The sequence below is a fragment of the Phascolarctos cinereus genome, unplaced genomic scaffold (genome assembly GCF_003287225.1).
Source record: "Phascolarctos cinereus isolate Bilbo 61053 unplaced genomic scaffold, phaCin_HiC Scaffold_8;HRSCAF=390, whole genome shotgun sequence".
Taxonomy (NCBI): Eukaryota; Metazoa; Chordata; class Mammalia; order Diprotodontia; family Phascolarctidae; genus Phascolarctos; species Phascolarctos cinereus.
Window position 1 is genome coordinate 27636746 of NW_027556291.1, and position 8398 is coordinate 27645143.

Below are 8398 nucleotides of genomic sequence, written 5' to 3' on the forward strand. Positions count from 1 at the left end.
TCACCTCTACTTCGTATTCATAAAGGATGTTATTTAGATTGTACCTTTATGGTCTGATGGTTTTCCTTACTTCAATTTAAATTGAATTTTGCAATAAAAAGCTCATGATCTGATCCACAGTCAGCTCCAGGTCTTGTTTTAACTGACTTTATAGAGCTTTTCCACCTTTGGCTGCAAAGTATATAATCAGTCTGATTTCTGTGTTGACCATCTGGTGATGTCCATGTGTATAATTGCCTCTTGGGTTGTTGGAAGAGTGTTTGCTATGACCAATGAGTTACCTTGACAAAACTCTATTAGTCTCTGCCCTGCTTCATTTTGTCCTCCAAAGCCAAATTTGCCAGTTATTCCAATTATTTTTTGATTTTCTACTTTAGCATTCCAATCCCCATGATGAATGTGCCATCTTTTTTTGGTGTTATTTCTAGAAGATATTGTAGGTCTTCATAGAACTGATCAACCTTGGCCTCTTCAGCGCCAGTGGTTGGAGCATAGATTTGTATTACTGTGATGTTGAATGGTTTGCCTTGGATTCAAACAGATAGCATTCAGTAATTTTTGAGATTATATCCCAGTATTGCTTTTCTCACCCTTTTATTGACTATGAGGGGTACTCCATTTCTTCTTTTTTTATTTTATTTTTTTAAATTTATTTTTTAAAATTAATTTATTTTGAATTATCAACAATCACTTCCATAAGCTTTTGAGTTTTAAATTTTTCTCCCCTTTCCTCTCCACCTCCCTCCCCAAGACAGCACGCAATCTGATATAGGCTATACATACACATTCCTATTAAACATATTTTCACATTAGTCATGTCGTAAGTAAGAATTAGAACCAATAGGAGGAACCACAAGAAAGAGAAAACAACAAAACGGAAGAAAAAAAAATAGCAAATAGCATGCTTCAATCTGCATTCCTTCTTTGGATGTGGATAGCATTTTCCATCATGAGGCCTTTGGAGATGTCGTAGATCCTTGTATTGCTAAGAAGGGTTAAGTCTATCAATATTAGTCATCGCACAATGTGGCTGTTACTGTGTACAACGTTCTCCTGGTTCTGCTCACTTCACTCAGCATCAGACCATACAAGTCTTTCCAGGTTTTTCTGAAGTCAGCCTGTTCATCATTTCTTATAGCACAATAGTATTCCATTACATTTATATACCACAACTTGTTCAGCCATTCCCCAACTGATGAGCATCCTTTCAATTTCCAGTTCTTTGCCACCACAGAAAGAGCTGCTATGAATATTTTTGTACATGTGGGTCCTTTTCCCATTTGTGTGATCTCTCTGGGATATAGCCCTGGAATACTCCATTTCTTGTAAGGGATTCCTTGCCACAGTTGTACTGATCATCTGAATTAAATGCACTCATTCCTGACCATTTAAGTTCATTGACACCTAAGATGTGGATATTTAATCTTTCCATTTCCTGTTTGACCTCATCCAGCTTACCTTGGTTCATAGATTTTACATTCCAGGTTCCTATGTAACACTGATCTTTACAGCATCAGACTTTCCTTTCGTGACCAGATGCATCCACAGCTGAGCTAACTTTCGCCTTTTGCCCAGCAGCTTCATTGATACTAAAGCTTCTTCTAGTTGTCCTCTGTTTTTCCCTACTAGCATATTGGACACCTTCCAACATGAGGGTCTCATCTTCCGATGTCATCTCTTTTATCATTTTTGTACTATCCATGGGATTTTCTTGGCAAAGATACTGGAGTAGTTTGCCATTTCCTTCTCCAACAACATTTTACCCAGTTATATACCAATAAGTTGTAACAATCTAAGTGAAATGGAAGAATGCTTACAAAAACATAAACTGTCAAGATTAACAGAAGAAGAAGTAGAATATCTAAATAAACTTATTCTAGAAAAAGTAATTTGAACAGGTCATAAATGAGCTTCCTAAGAAAAAAGCATCAGGACCAGATGGCTTGGTGAATTCTACTAAACATTTAAAGATCAACTAATTCCAATTTTAGATAAATTATTTGGAATGATAGGCAAAGAGTCTTACCAAACTCTTTTTATGAAACAAATATGGTACTTATACCTAAACTGGGAAGAGGAAAGAAAGAGAAAGAAAATTATAGACCAATTTCACTAATGAATATTGATGTAAAAAAAATCCTAAATAAAATACTAAGCTAGGAGACTACAGCTCTATATCACAAAGATTATACGTTGTGATCAAGTAGTATTTATACCCGAAATGGAGGGATGGTTCAAAATAAGAAAAACTCTTTACAGAATTGATTATATCAATAACAAAAGTAACAAAAATCATATCAATAGATGCAGAAAAAACTTTTGACAAAATACAATAATCATATGCCTATTGAAAACACTTGAAAGCATCTACCTAAAAGCATCAGCATTTTGTACAATGAGGATAAGCTTGAAGTATTCCCAGTAATATCAGGAGTGAAAAAAGGATGCCCATTATTGCAGTATTATTCAGCATTGTACTAGAAATGCTAGCAATAAAAGCAATAAGGGAAGAAAGAGAAATTGAAGGAATCAGAATGGGCAATGAGGAAATAAAATTATCTCTTTGCAGATGATATGATGGTATACTTGGAAAATCCTAGAGATTCAGCTGAAAAATTAGTTGGAACAATTAATAATTTTAGTCAAGTAACATAAAATAAACTCACATAAATTGTCAGCCTTTCTATATATCACCAACAGAGCTCTGCAAGAAGAGATAGTAAGAGGTACTTCATTTAAAATAACCATATGTAATATAAAGTACCTGAGAGTATACCTGCCAAGACAAACCCAGGAACTATATGAAAATTATAAAATACTTTTTATACAACTGAAGTCAGATTTAAATAATTGGAGAAATATTGTTCATGGATGGGCCTAGCATCAATATAATAAAAATAGTAGTTCTACCTAAACTAATGTACTTATTCAGTGCCATCCCAATTAAGCTACCAAAAATGACTTTATTGAGCTAGAAAAAATAATAACAAAATTCATTTGGAAGAACAAAGGGTCAAGAATATCAAAGGAATTAATGAAAAAAATGTAAACAAAGGAGGTCTAGCAGTACCAGATCTTAAACTGTATTACAAAGTGATAATCATCAAAACAATCTGGTACTAGCTAAGAAATAGAGTGGTGGATCAGTGGGATAGAGTAGGTATATGACACATAGTAGTAAATGATGATAGTAACTTTGTGTTTGATAAACACAAAGATCTAAGCTTTGGGGATAAGAACTTAGTATTTGGTAAAAATTTCTGGGAATGTTGGAAAGCAGTCTGGCAGAAACCAGGTATAGACCAACTGTTTACCAAGATGAGGTCAAGATGGATACATGACCTAGACATAAAGGGAGATATCATAAGTAAATTGAAGAACATGGAACATATTACCTATCAGATTTATGGATAGCAGAAGAACTTATGAATAAACAAGTGATAGCATTGTGGGATGCAAAAGGGATAATTTTGATTACATTAAGTTAAATTTTTTTTTTTTGCTTTTTAGTGAGGTAATCAGGGTTAAGTGACTTGCCCAGGGTCACACAGCTAGTAAGTTACAGTTCTGACCCCAGAGAGTTGGGTGATCTTAGCATCATCACTTTGCCTCTCTGGGCCTTGGTTAGCTCTCTGAGAAACTGAAGGCTCTTCCAGAGCTGATGTACCATGGTGTGATTACATCTCTCTGGTCCAGGGCAAATTTTGATTTGATTGTAGGTTGCCAAGGCACAGATCAGTCTGATGTGGATAGTAACATAAGCTAGGCCTTTAAAAAAAATCAAATTGTGTTTCATAATATCTACCATTAAGTAATGCTTTAAGATTTGCAAAGTGCTATACGTATATTACCAACTGATCCTCACAGCAACCTTGGAAGGTAGATGCTATTATTATCCCCATTTTACAGATGAAGGAACTGAGGCACAGAGAAGTTAAGAGACTTTCCCAGAGTTACACAACTAATAAGTGTCTGAATCAGGATTCGAACTCGGGTCTTACTCCAAGGTCACTGCTCTGTGCCACCTAGCTTGATTAAGTTGAACTGTTTTATGAATGTTTTGTAGTAAGGAATGCTTGGAACTCTCTCTGAGGAAAATGAAGGACTTGAAAAATGAAAGGTTACTTGTATGAATTGGTAAAGTTACTAAATTCTTAAACCACAGCAAGCCTCAATGACAAATTGGAATCCAAGGTTTTTGAACAGAAAATATATATTCGGGGGATTTAGAACAACTTGAGAGAGGCTAATTTCTCCCTTTTGGATTCTGCTCAGCAGAATGTGTGAGTAGCACAATTCTTTCTAAAAGATGGAAAGCTTGACACTAGAAGAATCAGTTCTGTCTTTTGAATTGAATCTCATTGAACTGGTAGAGGTAGCCCCATGATAGGTAACCTACTGTGAGAAAGCTAAATTCAAATCAATAAACATTTATTAAATGTCTACTATGTGCTAAGTCTTGGGCATATAAAAACAAACAGTTCCTGCCCTCAAGAGCTTACATTCTAGGGGACAGGGTGAGGGGAGGGAAAGGGAAAAAAAACATTTATAAAGATAAGTCAGTGTAAAAGATATCCAAAGTACTTTGGGGGGACCTCATTGAGGGGGCATTTGAGCAGATCCTGGAAGGGAATGAGAGGCAGAGGTGGGGAGGGAGAGAATACTAGGTATGGGGCAGGTAGAATACTGTGTACACACAACAGCAGTTGGCCAGCTAGGCTGGAAGGTAGAGTGTGGGAGGTGGAATTATGTGAACTAGGGCTGGAAAGATGGGTTGGAGCCCCAGTGGGGAGGTTTTAAACACCAAACAGAGGGATTTATATTTTCTCCTAGAGGGTAGATTAGAGTGGAGAGAGACTTGAAGCGGGGAAATACATCAGGAAGCTCTTGTAGTAATCAGGGGAAAAGTGATGAGGGCCTGAAATAGAGGGGTGGCTGTGTGAATAGAGAGAAGGGGACAGTTGGGAGAGACATTGTGGAGATGGAATATACAGGATGTGGCAGCTGATTGGGTGGGAGTGGCATGGGAGGGAGAGAGAGGAGCTAAGGATATCCTGTATGACTGGAAGGATGGTAGAGCCCTCCATAGAAACTGAAAACAGAAGAGTGTAGAAAGACATGAGAAGGGTCAGGACAGATCCCTAGGGTAGCCAAGGCAGTGTGGTATAATGGAGAAAGCCCTGATTCTGGTGTGCTGGAGGACTCAGAATTCAGATCCAATCTCTGATGTTTACAATCCATATGTGACCTTGGCCAAGTTACTTTACTTCCCTGGGCCCAGTTTTTCCACTGTGAAAAGGACTCGAACTAGATGCCCTTTGAAGTCCCTTCTAGCTCCAGATATCTGATCCTATGCCCTCACAAAAGGGGTGGGACAAACAGAGCAGGAGTAATCAGACACACAGGAGGAGAACCAGTAAAGGACAGCGCCCTCCCAAAAAAATCACAGAATAGATGAGTTGAAGCAGTAATCAATGTCAAAACCCACCAAGAGTCCATAGCATCATGGACATAGAACTGGAAGGGACTTTAGACCACTGAGTCGAAATCCCTCATTTTACAGATGAGGAAAGGGAAGCTGAGATATGGTAAGTGACTGACCCAGAGTCACACAGCTAGTGTTTGAGGAGGTATTTAAACTTAGGCCTTCCTGACTCCAAATACAATAGCCTATCCACTGTGGTCAAGGAGAAGGTGGGGGGGGGGAAAGGGAGGGGCCATTAGGAGACCCTGAAGAAAAATTTCAGTTGAGCAGTGAGGTCAGAAGCCAGATTTCAAGGGGTTGAGAAGGGAGTGGGAAATGAGGAAATGGTAGCAGTGGGTTTAGATTGCTTTCTGTAGGAGCTTGACTGTGGAAGCAAAGAGAGATAAGAGGATGAGAATGTGAAAAGCCAGCAGGCTGAAGTAAAAGGTTGTTTGTTTCTTAAGGATGGGAGAGCTTTGGTCATGTTTGTAGGGAAGGAACCAGCAGATACAGATTGAAGGTTACTAAAAGAGAGAAGATAATGGGAAGGGATGTGATCAAGGACAAGGCTTGACCTTGCCCAGAAGAAAGACTGGAGCCAAGGAGAAGGGGATAGCGAATGGTATGGGCTCATTGTACTACTTTGCTGGGGATCTGCTGGCTGAAATCCCCTGGATGTGTCTGTGGGAATGGCTCTTTGGCATGCAGGTGCACTTCTAGGTATGGAATGGTCTCAGCCCTCAAGGAACAGGATACAGGACAGGTGTGCCCCATCCAGCAACTCTTTAGTAGGTGCTAGGGTAGACCTGGGGCTGCCCATCTGTTTCCTAGCCCTCAGGCATAAGTACATGACCTGTGAGCCCCACTGCTTTTCTGATTATACATTTCCCTTCTGAAATGCGTGTTTTTTCTTAAAAAAACAACAAAATTTATTTTTGTTGGTACCTTTGTTTCTAAATATATTTCCTCTCTCTCTGCCCCACCCCCATCCCCATCCCATTGCCCTATCCCTTGTTAAAAAGAGAGGGAAAAGAAGCACCTCAGCAAACCTAATCAATGCACTGATGATGATGATGGTGAAGGCAACACTCCACATCTGTGGTCCCCCACCTGCAGTTTGGATTTTTCAGAGGTTGTAGCCTTCTGGGATTCATAGCCATACCTCATCACTAGGAAAGAAATGGAATTAAAAAGTTGGTGGGGTGTGTCAGGGAGCATAGGTTTTCTCAAATGTCATCCAGAGAATGCACTAGTTGATTTAGTGCTCGCAGGTATGACCATGAACATTAAAGGGAAAAAGCAAGAGATTTTCTGTAGGCAGAGGGCTCCAGGGTCCAAAGGAAACTGGACTCAGATATAGAACAAAAGGTAGAAGATGGGAAAGATCACAGACTAGTCATGCCAAAGAATGGCCATAGATTACTAGAATAGCCAGGGGATTTGAAAAGTCATTTTGCTGAACTTCCTCATTTTACAGATGAGGAAACTGAGGTTAAGCGATTTGTCCAAGGTCATTCAGCAAAGACAAGACTAGAACCCAGGTATCCTGACCTGACCCTCCCTCTGCCCCGCCCCAATTCAGTGTTCCTGCCATGCCAATCAGCCTGCTCTACTCTGGTTCTGTCAGTATATATCAACAAGGATATATTGTGTGCCCATCTATTCACACATTCAACAAGCATTTATTTATTAATTACTGTATGTAGTGTCCTCTTCGAGGCATGGGAGTGGGGAGAGATGCGGAGTTTAGGTATACCAAGCATATGAGAGAAGGGCAGAATAAAGTGTGTGTGAAGTCTGAGGGGAAAATGATTGTTCCTACCGGGCCAGAGTGGGGGAAAGCGTCAGGAGGTGCATGCCATTTGAACTGGGCTTAACGGATAGGCAGGAACTGAACAGGCACAGAGGTGGAGGGCAAGGTCTTCCAGTGTGAGAGAATAGAAGTTTCAGAGGTACAGAGCTAGCAAAGTACAGGGCGGGTTTGGGAAGCAGCAAGCCTTTCAGTGTGGAAACAGGGTTGCGTGCTCAGAGAGGAACATTAATGCAATCAAGCTGAAAAGGCAGGCTGTGCCAATTGGTGGATGGCTTTGCAAGTCTGAAGGAGTTTGAACTAGCTTCGGCAGACCTAGGGAGCCACTGAAGATTTTTGAGCAGAAGACTGACACAGTTCTTTGTAAGTAAGATTGTTGGGATAGAGGTGGGAAGGTTAACCTCCTGTTAGGAGGTTAGTGAGGAAGCTCCCAGTAGTAAGGTGAGGGAGAGGAAGAAGAAGGGCCCTGCAAGCTGGGGAGCTGAGGGCTTGTCCCAGAGGGGTGGCAGTGGGTACAGGGAGGAGATGTAGGCACTGAGCGTGGATATGAGGGAAGGTTTAGAAGCTGGGAGACAAGTGCTGTAGACTGAAATGATGGCATCTGAAAGAGGAACAGCTTTAGCGGGGAAGATAATGAGCTCAATTTTGTACATGTTGAATTTGCAGTGCTGGTTATATCCAAGTTGAAAGTGTCCCACAGTCAGGGGAAGATGTAGTCAGTCAGTTGCACAATCTTGTTTCTCCGTCCACAACATCTCCTGCATCTGTCCCCTTCTCTTCCTGTCCTTCCACACAGCTACCACCCTAGCTGGGAGGCCTCCTTCACCCTCATCACCATTAGGACAGATACACTGACTGTGGACTCAGAGGCCCTGGGTTTAAAAACCTGCCTCTGATGCTTATCTGTGTGACCTTGGCCTAGTCATTTTACTTCACTGGGCCTCAGTTTCCTCATCTGTAAAACGAGGGGACTGGACTAGCTGGCTTCTGAGGGCCCTTGCAGCTCTAGTCATGTGAACCAGTGACTTCTCACCAGGGCTGTTGCTTGGTCTTTCTGACTCTAGTGTGGTCCTACTCTAATTCAGCCTCCACCCAGCAGTGTCATTGCTCTCCTCAGTGAACGC